Source organism: Kryptolebias marmoratus, linkage group LG17 (assembly GCF_001649575.2).
Source record: "Kryptolebias marmoratus isolate JLee-2015 linkage group LG17, ASM164957v2, whole genome shotgun sequence".
In the NCBI taxonomy this organism is placed as follows: Eukaryota; Metazoa; Chordata; class Actinopteri; order Cyprinodontiformes; family Rivulidae; genus Kryptolebias; species Kryptolebias marmoratus.
In genome coordinates this window covers 2,115,091-2,129,876 of record NC_051446.1, presented here as the reverse complement: position 1 = coordinate 2,129,876, position 14,786 = coordinate 2,115,091, and the positions used below count along the sequence as shown (strand labels likewise).

Here is a 14,786-nt window from a genome sequence, read left to right as displayed (position 1 = left end):
ACAGGGAGCCAATGAAGGGACGCCAAGATGGGAGTAATGTGCTCGCGCCTACGGGCCCGAGTTAACAAACGAGCAGCAGAGTTCTGCACAAGCTGCAGACGGGCTAGAGAGGTCTGGCTAATGCCTACATACAGTGCATTACAATAATCAAGACAAGCTGTAATAAAAGCGTGGATTAATTTCTCAAGGTCAGATCTTGTTAGAATTGGTTTGACCTTCGATATTTGACGAAGCTGATAAAAACCTTTCCGAACAACACTGCTGATCTGTTTTTCAAATTTAAAATCAGAGTCAAACTTCACTCCCAGGTTGGTGACACAAAGACCAACACCACAGAGGAGAAAGTGGACAAGAGAGGTGAAGATGATGATGATGATGAGGGAAAGGAACAGAGAGGTGCAGAGGAGAGGGTTGGGGCCATAGGGGCTGGAACCACTGGGGCCAGGGGGCCATTGGCCCCCCCACTTTCCGGCCCTGCCAGTGTGCTGCGTGTTCCCACCGGACGGCTGCACAGACTGCACGCGATTCTCACAGACTGTGACTAACGTGTCTCTGTGTTTATATCGAGACAGAAGCACAAATAAAACCTACAGCATTGAGATCCGGACCAAATTCTTAAAGCTCCAGTCCAGGGTCATAACAGTCACCAAAAAGTTTATGCAGATGCGACAGCGCGGAGTCGGGGTTGGGATCATTAACACGTGAAAAAAGGCTCTGGCTCTGAGTGGATCATTTTTGCTGTTAGGTCAAAAAAATAATGGTGCAATATATACATTTTTTTCTCTCTTTGGTCGTTCAAAACCCAGCTATCGATTCGGAATTGATGGTTACCACATGTTTTAAGATAAGGGGGCAATGTCAAATGCAACGGCTGAGCGGAGCTTCTCTAGCCTCCGTCGACTAAAAACCTCACCCCGTTCAACAATGACAGAACAGCGGCTTTATCACCTTCTGTTTCTGCATATACACAAAGACTTAACTGATAACATGGACCTCAGCAAAGTCTGCCGCAGCTTCTGCTTCGTGAGTCAGCAAAGGGAGGCATACTGAGCTCTGAAACTTATTGTCATCATTAGTCGTTATTAGTGTCATTAGGATGGAAATAGTTACAATGAGTGACATACTTATAAATAGCCTCGGAAGAAATCTTTTTAATAATATAATGTTTCGTTTATGTTGTTTTAATACCGAATGCTCTTAATTAGTTCCGCCGCACAAGCGTTTGTATATTCCTGTTGGATTATTCCATCTATGCCCGTGCGCACGTTATTTACCTGTGTTTACTTTTATTGTGGTCATTTATAAAGCTGTTGGTTGGTTTAACTAATTATCATTATTCATAATAATATACTGGAACAAAAAGTCATAGCTGAAAAAGCGTTTTATTAATCAATTTTTATTGATGTTAGACGATGGTTCGATGCATGTAAAATTAATAAGGTGACGAAACACTCCGGTGGCCCCCCACCTAGAAAATGAATCCGGCGCCACTAGTTGGGGCAAGACCTTACTCAGAAGATCCATCTGGATGGTCTTCACCACAGGAAGTGGGGGACTCATTGGGGCAGTTCATGGTTGAGAACGACCCACAGAGATGTTCTGATGGGCCATGCCCCGTATCAGGTATTATATGTTATAAGTCCATGAATAAAAAAAAAATTATTCACGTAAACAGGTAAAAAAAAAGGGGGGGGTAATAATGTGTCTGCATACCCCTCAGAAAGTGGGTAGTTGCACCCCTGCATGTCCACTTTGAAAATGAATTATTCGTGGTCAAAGCTGCCGCTGATCCCGTCCTGGATTACAAAGCGGGATGTAAATATAATTTTGAATGTATTGTTTTTTCACTGACTGTAGTGTTAATATAGATCCCTGTGGTTCCAGGGTTGAATGTACAGCTAGCAATTCCATGACACAAAACTGTCTTTTGGTTCAATTTGATATTCTAAGAAAATTATTTATGTAGTGTGGAATCAGGCAAAGCATTAAAGTTATACAATTATTTCATAAAGTTAATTTGTAGTTCTAAATATATTTTGAGTGTTTTTTACTCATTTTTTGTCTTGCCACTGTTGATATTCCTCTCTCCTACAGCTTTATCAGTATCACCAAATATGCAAATTAGGTGATGATGTCATCTAACGACTTCTAGCGGCTAAAAATCTCACTCCAAGCTCAGATCAAAACTTGAGAGCCCTGTATATACTATATGTCATTGGGATTGGAGGTCAGGGGGGAACAAACGCAAAAGGAGAAAGGAAAGAAAAAGCAGAGCAAACCAAGGTGTTAGTTGAACCAAGCTGCTTCTGGTGACTCTCTTCTTCTTCCAAAGAATAAAATCTGACCACTGACTTCATGACAATTATTGAAATATAGTTGGTCACAGAATACGATAGCTCTTATCATATATTGTGACCACACTGTAACTTATAGTAAAGTACTAAATAATTGAGCCAAACGGTTTCTGCTGACTCTTGGTTACCTCTAATAAATAAAAGGTAACATTTGACCACTGATATCATGACTTTTATTGAAATATAGATGGTCACAGAATATGACAGCTTTTATCATATATTGTGACATTCTAACATACTTTGAAATACTTCTTCTTGTAAAATACAACAAAATAATTGTTTGTTTTTTAATTATTTTGTAGCAGCATAAATGGTATGCTGCCACTTTAAGACAGTCAATTTCAGTGTCTGTATAAAAATATTTCTCCACCTGTCATGAGATTACTGCGCCATGACGTCTTCCTGTTCCTGGTGTTGTGGCCGTTAACTGTTCTCTGCCCGTCCTCTGCTGCATCTGCAGAAAATCAGGACCGAGCTGTCCTTTGTGTGTTTTGTATACAATTGTATACATTATACTCACTTCACTACATAAAAGGTACAGGTATTAATTTGAAAAAAGAAGTGACATTAAATTGACTCCCCACTAATTTAACGTTTTAAAATGCTTTGTAAACGTTGGTAGTTTGCATTAATAATGTGAGATGTTGAAATTTAATGAGACAGGAAAATCTGGAATTCAAAATTATTTAATATCTTCATGTAAGAAATTATTTCAGATTTCAAAACAAGGTAAAATTTAATAATAATTCAAAGTCAGAGTTTTGAGTATTTAACCCTTTTTTTAACACAAAACACTTCTAGTCTTTTTTATTGCACGACTGTGATTGGTTGTGAAACTGTAAAAGAATCAGAAAGGGGGTATGGAGGGCATATGGGCTTACAATGAGCTGCGGGGCAATATGCCAAGAACATTTTGAACATTTTGGTCCTCAAAGGAGTGTCCCTTATCCTTGAGGTGTACGTGAACTGCTGAGTCCTGTCCCGAAGAGGTGGCTCTCCTGTGTTGAGCCATGCGTCTGTGGAGAGGTTGTTTGGTCTCTCCAACATAGAGGTCTGGACATTCTTTGCTGCACTTAACTGCATACACAACTCCGCTCAGTTTGGGTTTGGGTGTTTTGTCCTTAGTGTGGACCAACCTCTGCCTGAGAGAATTTACCATGGCCTGGATGACTGAGAATCTACACCAGTATATTGTGGAAGCATTACAAAATGAACAAGCAGATAATGCAAACATGGATATATCACCTGATACTAAGGTTTCAGGTGATGATGAACAAGATATTGAGCTTTCTAAAAAGTTAGTCAGACAATAGTAGTAGGTTTGAGGATTCCAACGAAGTAGTCAATAACCAAGATGATCATGTGAGGACTTCGGTTTTGCAATCTTCCCTTGCGGATTGGGCAATTCAGTTTAGCGTTTCACTCATTGCCTTATCATCTCTGCTCTCCATCCTGGACTGTCATCATCTCTGTCTTCCTCTGTCAAAATTTGCCAGGGAAACCTTATTCCAATTTAATGAATCATGAAAGATTGCAGCAACCCCTCCACCCCTTTTTTTATTTACGATTTTCACTCAGAAAATTGTAATTAGGGGGTGCTGATTCAATGAGTACAGGTGTTTCATTGTTGTCATCCAGTCATGTTTCTGTGAGAAACATAGCATCAATATTGTTCTCAGTGATGAAGTCGTTAACTAAAAGTCCCTTTGCTGATAGTGATCTTATATTTAGCAGAGCCAGCTTAAGTGTCTTGGAGGTAGATAATTCCACAGCTTGAGGTTGCTTAAAACAGGGGCTTAGTCTGAGATTTGATTTTAGGGCACTGTGTTTCCTTGCTCTTGTTCTATTAGTAATTCTAACAGGAATGCTCCTGTAGCTTACCGCCAGGGGGCCAGACGCTTTCTGGAGAGTGACAGGTTTATTAATGTCTGGGCCCCCGTCTCAGACGTCAGAGATACAGAGTTGATGTTGGTCTGATTGTTTTGTTGGGCCATTATCTGGAGGTTCGGAACTCAAGCATGCTTTTTGGGAACTTAAGAGAGATGTTCTTAGCTGAACTTGTAGATCCATTTTCTCTGTAAAGTTAAGGAACATCGGCTGTATGGAGCTATCCTGTGTTCCAGTAGTGTTCTGAGGGGACAGGTCCTGGTCTTGTCTCACAGTCGGTGTTGGTGATGTGTTTTCAGTTGGTTGGTTAGAAACAGTGAACGCCTCATGAGCTGAGGCGCTGACGTCAGTGTCCTGGATTGGGGGAGATGGCCTTGTGTAATTAGCAGCATTGAAGATGTTGGCAGTGAAAAGTTTTTTTCCCTCTTTATTTAGGCCGACTCCGTCTTGTTTGTATAAGTGACGGCGTTCCCAGAAGATTTTGTGATTGTCAATAAAGTTCACAGATTTGGAGGAGCATTCTTTAATAAGCCATCTGTTAATCATAAGCAGTCTGCTGTAATTTTCATCTCCACGTCCAGGTTTCAGTATTGGTCCACTGATAAGGACCTTAATTTTCAGATTTCCAAGTGTGCTTAGAAGATGGCTAAAGTCCTTTTTCAGTATTTCAGATTGCTTCTTGGCCAGATCATTAGCTCCAGTGTGAATGATTAAATTTTCAATGCTTGGATGATCAGTGGTTAGAGGGACTATTTTCTCTGTAACATCCGACACGGTGTCCTTGGAGAAACAGAGTACCTTTGTTTTATTTTTGTTACAGAGATGATCAATACCATTTACTGAAGAATCCCCGACAATAAGGACTTTTGGCATTAGTTTTGGTTTCTGGGTCACTTTAGGAGGTGGTCGTGTTGGTCTTGTCTCATACCTCTTGTCTGGTTTGGTCCTGTTGCAGTCCTGGTATAATCTGGAGTTAGTCATCACTTAGAGTGGTTTTGTATCTGTATTCACAGTAAATATGCTAAACTTGGATTAAATCAGAATTAACTACTAATTAAATGCATAAAAGTTATACCTTGACCTTTACTTGCAGATATGAATTGCCACCAGCACCAAGGATTTCTGATCCTGTATGTCTCAACCACCACCACTCTGCACCATCTCCATCAAGCCACCGCTCTGCACTATCTCAAGCGAGGCAGGACCACTGTACACCATCTCCAGGAATCCACCCCCACTCTGCACCATCTTTATTGAGCTACCACCACTCTGCAGCCTCTCCATCAAGCCACCTCCACTCTGCACCATCTCTAGAAAGCCACCACCGCTCTTCTAGTCTTCATCTTTGTAAGTGTTCTACTATGGTCATGTTACAGAATTATAATATTATTGTGGTTGAAGTACTCATTGGTAATACCCTTTTATCTCACAGCACTTCTGAAAAATGAATTAACAAGTCAAGAAATGATGATGGATCAGATTAAAGTAATATATAAAACTATCCAGGGATTGCAAGCTCTATCTGAAGACGATTTGACACAAAATGCATTCCTGCTAAACGATCAACAGTCTGTTGAAGACATGGAAGTGCAACTTGGGGACAACCCCGAAATTCACAAACTGGTAAGAATTTGAATTATACTTTAAGAGAAATTGATTTTAGGGAGCCTGTTGACATATATGTAATAGATAAAAATATTTATCAAATTGGTCTATACTCGTGTTTCAATCCAGGCTAGATGTTTTCTTAAAGCAACAACACAGAGTTTTTCAGGTTTAGCACCTTACGAAGCCATAATCACCATTGTAGTGTTGCAAAATTGCCTGTACTAATGATGAATTACTATAAAAATAGTAAATAATTTTAACTTAAGCAGCAGATAATATCCTCCAAATATTTGAAAAAGTTTTCCATTTTTACTCTCATGTCACATGACTCTGCTCAGTACACTGCAAAAAGTGAACTAAAAGTAAGTAAAATTTTCTTGAAATAAGTGTATATGACCTTGATTTGAGCCTGTAAGTACAATGATCTACGAATGGAATAAGATGTTTGCATTTAAAATAACTTTTGTCCATTATCTTATTTCAAGTGCAGTGTATACGTTATAATTATCTCATTTAAGGGGCCAAAACACTCATTCCATTGGAGCATAGGAGTGTGTCTAGCCCAAAGAACAGCTACAATAACTCAAATTCATCATATATTTGTCTCCAGGCCTAAGTACCATTACAACATAGCTGTAGCATTTCTAAGATAGCTTTTTCTTTACATTCCAAGACTTGTAGACTAATACATTTTTCTTTAATACATTACAACATGATGGGGTAGGTATGTTATTAAACAAATTTTCTTACATTTACAAAGCATGGCGCTGGCTTTAAAAGGTGGAGGATCACTAAATGAGTGCGTTGGAAGAATTATGGGTGTGCTCCTCAAACACTCAGCAAACAAAAAAACTGACGTGGTATGACTGGGAAGATTGGATTCAAGCATCTTGAAATTAAAAAAAATTGTGATTGGTAAGTTTAGAGCTTTAAGGACTTCATCCCTTCTGTTTGTCTTACTTTATACGGTGCAATTTTTTTGCAGTTGGTCTTAGAAAGTGCAAAAAACATTTAGCTTTGCCTGACAAGAGATTTTGCACTCATAGCCACTCAGAGTATTTTACATGTGTTAAGTCCAGACTTTGGATTTTCTGAGAAATGCGTTTGTCCTGCAGTTCAAAGTGGATTATGCCTCTTTTCATGTGACAAGATCTGGCTCTGATCGTGTGGAGTGATAAGGTGTGGGCAGATGAAGGGAGACTACGAAAGGGCTGTGTCTCAGGAGTCCATTTTTTAAAATATGTTGCCTACATTTAGCACAAGAAGGCAATGCTTTTTCTTGTGGATATTGTAGTTAAGGGAGCTTTTCCCACACAGCAGCAATGCAAATGTTGTGTTTATTTTTCTGATTTGTTAATAAAAATGTTAAGATGTACTAGTTTGTTTCTAATAAATATATATAGGCCAAATTTTTCCAGGAAATTGTTGGCTTTAATCTTCATTTTACAATTTCTGGTGCTGACCGGCTCAGAACAGGTAGAGAGAAAATCCCCTTACACCACCTTAACATACTCGGAGCTGTGACCCCCAAACTGGAAGAGTGGCTCCAACAGATCCCAGGAACAACCTCAGAGATCTCTGTCCAGAAGAGAGCAATCCTAGGAACAGCCAAGGTACTGTGGAGAACCCTCAACCCTCAAGCTTTCAGGTCCTCTACCAGAGGACCCGAGAGCTTGAAATGAAAGTGGAACTGCCTATATGTGAAACGACACGAAAGCTCCTCCCAATGCACGGATGGTTTCACCCTAAATCCAGCACCCTGAGACTGTACACTAAGAGAAAGGAGGGATGCAGAGGACTAGTGAGTATCAGAGCCACTATACAGGATGAAATGATCAAGATACTGGAGTACATCAAGAAGAAAGCTCCAAATGATGATCTGGTAAGTAGATGTCTGTCAGCTACAACCCAATGTGGAAGAGGAGAAAGAGGAATCATCATGAAGAGATGATTGAGGATGTGGCTGATACTAATAAATTCCATCAGACCTATCAGGGCCTAGAAAGGGCTGGAGTGAAGGACAGCACAGAGGCACTAATTATGGCAGCACAAGAGCAGGCCCTCATTGTCAAGTGCAATGGACATTTGACAAGAACAGTACCATACTTAAGACTTGAAGTAAACTAAGTCTCAGACTCTTTTGTGTAACTCAAACATCCATTTTCTTTACCCACTTGTTTGTGCAAGGTCCCCCCTGACCTTGCACGCTTGGTGCCAATGTGCAAAAGGAGGGGTATACCCTGGACAGATCACAAGTCAGTCACAGGAACACAGATACAAACTAGACTGACACCCTCTTACTCACACCTAGTGACAATTTAGACTGCATGAAATTCATTACTCACAGGGAACTCCTTATCATAATGTTTACAGCTAATAACAAGGAAACAAATTTTGTCTTTAAGGTTTTAATACAAAAATAAATTTAATCAAGAAAATTGAATCAACAATAAAAATAAGACTAGAACTAAAGGTTTAGGGAATATTTTGTGAGGAATGACAAGTAATTACTCTGAGTGAGGATTTATCAAGATAAAACACAACAAGAAGTAATACTTTATTAATCTAAGCTGAAATAGTAATTATTAGTTTAACTAGACCAAAAAAAGTTTTTAACAGAATGTTTGGATTTTAGGACTAATGTTTTTGGTTTCTTATCTGCGCAAGAATTTGAAATACTACAGACTATTTTGGTAAATAGATTACTTTGGAATTTGGTCATCAAATGTTATTAATTCTGCAAGGTTGTCAGGTTAGTTTTAATGAAACTTCTAGTTGGAAATAGATGTTATTTATTAATTTGCATCAGTTAAAATGAAACAGCTAGACCCAAAATCCCTTCTTCTTCTTTCCTTTCTCATTACATAGAGCTATAGGTGACTCACCGGTTCAAAAGCTGTGGACGACCAGTTGTCACTTGGAGACTTCTCAGGCCTCAACAGAACCATGACAAGGATGCAGGTTATTGGAACTAAAGAAGCCTTTGAGATGAGAGGTAGAACCTCTGGAAATACCAGGAAAAAAGTCACAGTTGGCTTCTTTTTATGGATTTAGGCTATGATCCAATACACTAAAAATCTAACAAAGATATGTACATACATATGTAAAACATTGAATGAAAGGAGCAATTCTGTATTATAATTATAACTGTATTAAATTAAATTATTATAATTTAAAAACTGATATTTGTAATCATCTTATACTTTCAATGAAATCAGTTAAAATGACCTTTGTGAGATTTTAATGATGTTGGTTTTCAAATTTCAAGTATGATTCAACATCAAGCCTTTCAGAATACATCAGTAATCGAGTATGACAAACTTCCATGTAGACAAGACTTCTAAAACCTAAACCAAATTTAGTTAAATTGTACCTAAGCCTCATTTTATCCTAAAATGCAAATCATTACAATCACAAATTCCTTACAAATAGTCCAAAGAGAATATAGTTATGAAAGTAACCTAACAAAATGGCCAGAAGGTGTTGGTTCTTTCACCAACTGGACCAAGTCAGTGGCTAGTTAATGAGACCTATATCCTACTTGGGGAGTTGGTCCACTCACAAATGACATCTGTGGTGATAAACATAAATCTAAACACGTTTCATGTCAACCTGTTACAGAAATTCCATCAATGTCCCAGAAACAGGGAAGATGGAATTCCAGATGGTCCAAGATGTCCCTGCAGAAGTCAGGGTAGCAGAGTGAATCACGACAGCATACAGAGAGCATTACAAAATTAAAAAACCCCTCCACAACACAACTTAGGATCAGGTGGGCAATCTGAAGATATCTGTTCCATTATAGTTCTCAAAAAGACCTGGCTAAACCAATAACTGATTGTATATCTTTGTATTGTATAGTTTGTGATTTCTTTTCTCCGTTTGTCTCTTCTCTTCAGGATGTCTGACTTTAGAGGAGCAGGTTACTGTCCTGACATGACTGCTGGATCTTTCTCCCTCTCAGTCCTTTTTTAACTTCCTCTTCCCTCTTTCTCAACCCAAGCCAAGCTTTGGCATTAAGCAACAAGAAATATGTCACTGCCACTTCTTAAGACACAGTTGTATTTACATTTTCCTATTAATATTTGTATTCATGAATATGATAGCTGTGAATAAGGAGTTATAACTGTTGTCAGAAGGTTGTGGGTTTATGTTACTTTTTTATCTATTTCTTGTGGAACAAAACAAAACATTCGTACTCAAGTAATAAATTTGAATACTTATTAAAATATTTCTCAGGAGGACTTAATTATACTCATAATTACTACTTATCGTGCATGACACTGTAAAATACATTGACATCACTAGATGGCAGTAGACTTTCACTTGTAAACAAAAAGGAATCTTACCACAATATAAAAACACACCACTTTTTGTTTAGCTTTGCATTCCAAAATTATGCTTTCCAACAAAACATGCAAAAGCCTCCCAAGTTTACTATGTATTATGGCTCATGTAAAAATAATATTATTTAGGTAGAGAGTTATAATTTAAACAATAATTTGTATACCCTACAGGAGGTACTGTCAATTGGTTTCTTCTGTAAAAATAATTAAAATAACACTCAACAATTAGAGAGGATGGACCAGAGAGGCAACAGGTGGAGGAGGGAAACCCAGACATCCTTTTCCCCAGCACTATCCATCTGCTCCTGGGGGATGCCAAGACATTCTCAAGCCAGAGAGGATATATATTCCCTCCAACAAGTACTGGGTCTGCCCTGGGGTCTCTACCCAGTGGGACAAAAAACATCAGAGGGATGTCAGATTTTTCGAGATAGGACCAAAGGAGACTTGACATGAGGATAAGATACAGAAAGGAATTTAATAAAAATAAGACCAAAGCTGACAGGGCAACAAAAGAAAACTAAGCCATAAGGCACACATAGGGATTATAAGGGAGACAACCAGTAGGTCTGACTGATGAGAGAGAGCAAACCAATAGTATAAGTAGAACTGGGAGGAATAATTACTAGAGGAAACAGCTAAAACTAATGAACACTTGAGGAACAGGTGAGAATGGTTAAGTAAAGGTAAGAATGGCCAATGGCACAGAGAAACAAAACAAAACTAAACACAAGGAACCAAAAAAAAAAAAAAACCAACCAACAATAAACACAAAAACCTAGGAAAGTATTCCCCCTCTTAGGGACAGCTCCTAAAACAAAAGGCATTAACCATGAGTCAGGTAGGAGCAAGAGGACCTGGAAGGAAGGACTATGCAAAAACAAAGTTAAAAAAACAAACAAACATCAGGATACCCATCTGGACACCTAAACTGAAATACAGAAAGGCAATGTTTAAGTAACAGCGATTTGTTGTAAAATCTGAAACAAAGTATTCCTGTTAGTTTTATATTAAGAATGTGTTAAAATGACAACATTTCGTCTTCATAATTACTAATTGCTGTATTTAAAACAAAGATAAATTGTAATTCAGAAAACAAAATAAGACGGTTACATTTACAGCACAACAGTGTTAAATTGACCTTTTTTCAGGTATTTTTACATACAAGCTTTTAAGTTTGTTCAAATTGATTTAAACATATCAATTTGAACAAGAATTACGAAATATATAAGTATCCAAAACATGACATTTTTATTGTAAATCTAAATGAAAAAATCTGTAGAATGCACTGTTTAAATTGTATTTTTACATTAAAATCTTGTAAAAAGTACATTGAAAATGTATTTAGGTTTACAAAACACCTTGTTAATTCTACATTGTAAAACTGTTGAAGTTACAGCTAACTCTGTAAAACAGTTTACATGTTCACAGTATTTTGTACAGAACCACAGCTGCCAGGTTTTTTTTTTGTAAAAACTACAGAATGTTTTTACAGTGCAGTAAAACCGCCCCTGACCTGGGGACAGGCATGGGAGAAGCATCTTTTTTTGACCATCCCAAACTCAGGGACAGGTATGAGATGAGAGAGGCATTGTCCTTGATCCTCTCAGACAGGAGCTTAAGTGAAGGTAAAGATCTAGGCAGTTTATGCCAGATTAGGTGGAGAGGTAAAAGACTTGGAGCTGTCAATGGCAAGACATTGAGAGGCCTCAGGGACTGAAGGCTAGGAGTTCTCAGGTACTGAAGGTGGGGAAATCTTAGTGGAGGCTTAGAGATCTTTGGGACTAGAGACTTGTGTCCCACGGGCTTGGAGACCTGAGACCCTCTGGACTGGAGACTTCAGATCCTTGGGAAATTTTAGGAAAATGTGAGACTCCTGGAGACAGGAATTGGAGAAGCATCCTTTGTAAAAGTCTCAACGGCTAGGGACAAAGAAGTTTTCTTCAAGAGAGTTTTAAGGGCTGGAGATAGAGATGGAGGGAAACAAGATGTGTTCTCATGAATCCTCTCGGTGACAAGAAACTGAGGGGAGTTTTCCTGGAGTCACTCAGACACAAGGGAGTGAGAGGCACCCTCCTGGACCCCCTTGGTGACAGTGAACTGACGGGCATTCTCTTGAACTGTCTCAGGCTTGAGAAGTAAAAGACATCTTCCTGGGCCCTCTTGGACACAAGGATGTGAGAGGCATCCTTCTGGACACCCTTGAAGAGAGGGAACAAAGCAGAGTTCTCCTCGACCCCTTCGGACACGAGAAAGTGAAAGGTGTCCTCCTGGATGACTTGGAAACAGGGAACTGAGAGACATCCTCCTGGTGTTTGTGTGTCTGAGGTTTGTAGATGAGCGCATGGTGGTCGACCCTTAATTTCTAGGGACGAGCTTGAAAACATGCCAAGAAGCCACTTTCATGTGGGCCCACAGCCTGTGGCAACATTGGTTAAGGTTGCAGGTCAGGGCAGGGGCTGACGTGCTGACATTCATGGTAAGGCGTATTGTGTCACTTCATGTTTTGCCTGCTGGTAGCTGGAGTAATTTATTTGGTCTCAAAAGATTTTAATTTACTGAATTCATCTAGCCTTCACAGTTTCTACATTCTAGTACACAAACACCCTTGACACAGTTGTTTTCTACTATTGGACTGTTCCTGAGATACCTTTTGTCTTTTAACACCTCTTGGTTCTTGTCAGTGTATTTAGGATCTGCCAGCTTGTAACCTAATGATTTAGAGTTCCAAATTTTCTCCACGCCAGTAAGTACTCTCCTCAGTATTTTCTCAGGGACAGTCTGGGTTTGAATGGTGGTGTACAATGCAGTTTTCACAGACCTCACTTCTTTTTCCCAAACACCTCCAAAATGTGGTGCATGTGGAGGATTAAACTGAAACCAGATTTGGTGTTCAGCCAATTGAGCCTGCAGTGTGAGGTGCAAGGCCTTAAAAGCGTCCTGGAGCTCTCTTTCTCCTCCTTTAAAATTATTACCCTGGTCAGACCGTAGTTCTGCTGGTTTGCTTATTCTTGCAACAAAATGACTAAGTGCCATCAGAAATGAATCAGCATCCAGACTAGACAATACATCCAAATGCACTGCACATGTGCTCAGGCACTTAAACAGAATGCCCCATATTTTCTCCTGATAGCACCCAACCTTTTCCAAAACAGGCCCAAAACAGTGCATGTCTGTGGAAAAGAAAGTGGGTTTCATCAGTCTTAATCTGCAGGGCGGAAATCTGCTCTCCACCTCTGGCAGTTTGAACATGAATGCTGGTAGTGCTTAATAGCTTCACAACCATGCAGTATCCAGTATTTGTGGCAATACTGGATGGTGAAGATTCTTATCTGTGTTATGGATAAGAAGCTGTATCACTTAATGATGTGGGTCAAGAACAAATGGGTGTTTAACCTCTGGCTCTGACTGCTCACTGATGTGAAGCCTTCCTCCAGCCAAATGAGCCCCATAGTCTTAACATACTCTGATGCTAGAGAGAGTATCCTACTAGTGGAAGATACTGCCTCACCAGAAGTCAAGTCAAGTCAAATGTATTTATTTATATAGCATTTTTCAGAAACAAGCCAGTTCAAAGTGCTTTACATCATGAACACACACAAATGCAGAGTCATCACACACAATAATAGCAAAAGTAAAATAAGCCAGAAGGCTGAACTCCTAAGGCTCCGTTGGGCTCTACTTAGGATTTCTTTCTCAGTGTCTTTCCTCGATGTAGTTTTTTGCTTGGTTAGTTTGTGCCCGATGTTGAGACTGGAAATAAATTTCTGTTAGAGCTCTGAAAGATAAAAACTGGTTGAGGTTTGGTAGAAGAGAATTATTGCAAACTGTGGTGTGGTAGCATACATTTGGTTTCCACAGTTCTGTCAAGTACTCTATCTCCATAGAGACTAGCAATGTGAGCCTAAATCTGGGTACTTGAAACAGAAAGGAAGGACCCTGACTCCATTGACTTTTATCATCAAGTTCTAGTAATCCTTTCCCTGTCATCAGCAGGATTATTTTCTGAATCCATGTACGTTGTGGATCTTCACAATTAGCTCCCTATGCAGTAATCTTGCCAGTTGACCAATGGTCAGTGCAGCACAGTTCTAACCTGGGTATGGATTGCTGCCTTTTAGGAGCCACTCTAGATCTCTAGATGCTCCGATTGAACTGCATGGAATTGAACTGCATGAGAAGATCTGTGTGAGGCAGGCAGGAAGACCACATAATCTTTCATCTAAGAGGGTGGATGAGTCTATCGGTGAGGATGGACGTCTGCTGGGTGTAACGTTTCATCATCTACGGACATCTTAACTGATTTTTTGGCAATCACCCAGTATCTGGCTCAAGGGACCAATTTGTAATATAGCTAGATTAATTCACTGGTTTCAAAAGTTGTGACCACCGGGGAGGTGGGGTTCTTTAACATACAGGTGCTGGTCATAAAATTAGAATATCATGAAAAAGTAGATTGATTTCAGTAATTCCATTTAAAAAGTGAAACTTGTATATTATATTCATACATTACATACAAACTCATATATTTCAAATGTTTATTTCGTTTAATTTTCATGATTACAAATGACAACAAATGAAAATCTCAAAT

The 14,786-nt window shown here is 39.1% G+C and overlaps 1 long non-coding RNA gene across 7 annotated transcripts in view; it reads left to right on the top strand.

Moving 5' to 3' along the window:
* The window catches only part of LOC108247460, a 15,817-nt gene extending 1,982 nt beyond the window's left edge, over positions 1–13,835 (top strand). The window contains exons 2-6 of one of the 7 annotated variants that reach the window (XR_005234308.1): positions 5,335–5,588; positions 5,674–5,864; positions 6,610–6,764; positions 8,718–9,621; positions 9,749–13,835. This is a non-coding gene — a long non-coding RNA (uncharacterized LOC108247460). Of the gene's footprint in view, positions 1–5,334; positions 5,589–5,673; positions 5,865–6,609; positions 9,622–9,748 lie in introns of all 7 variants that reach the window. The other 6 variants (XR_001809082.3, XR_005234306.1, XR_005234307.1 and 3 more) reach the window with 6 other exon arrangements.
* Positions 13,836–14,786: the final 951 nt, after the last annotated feature.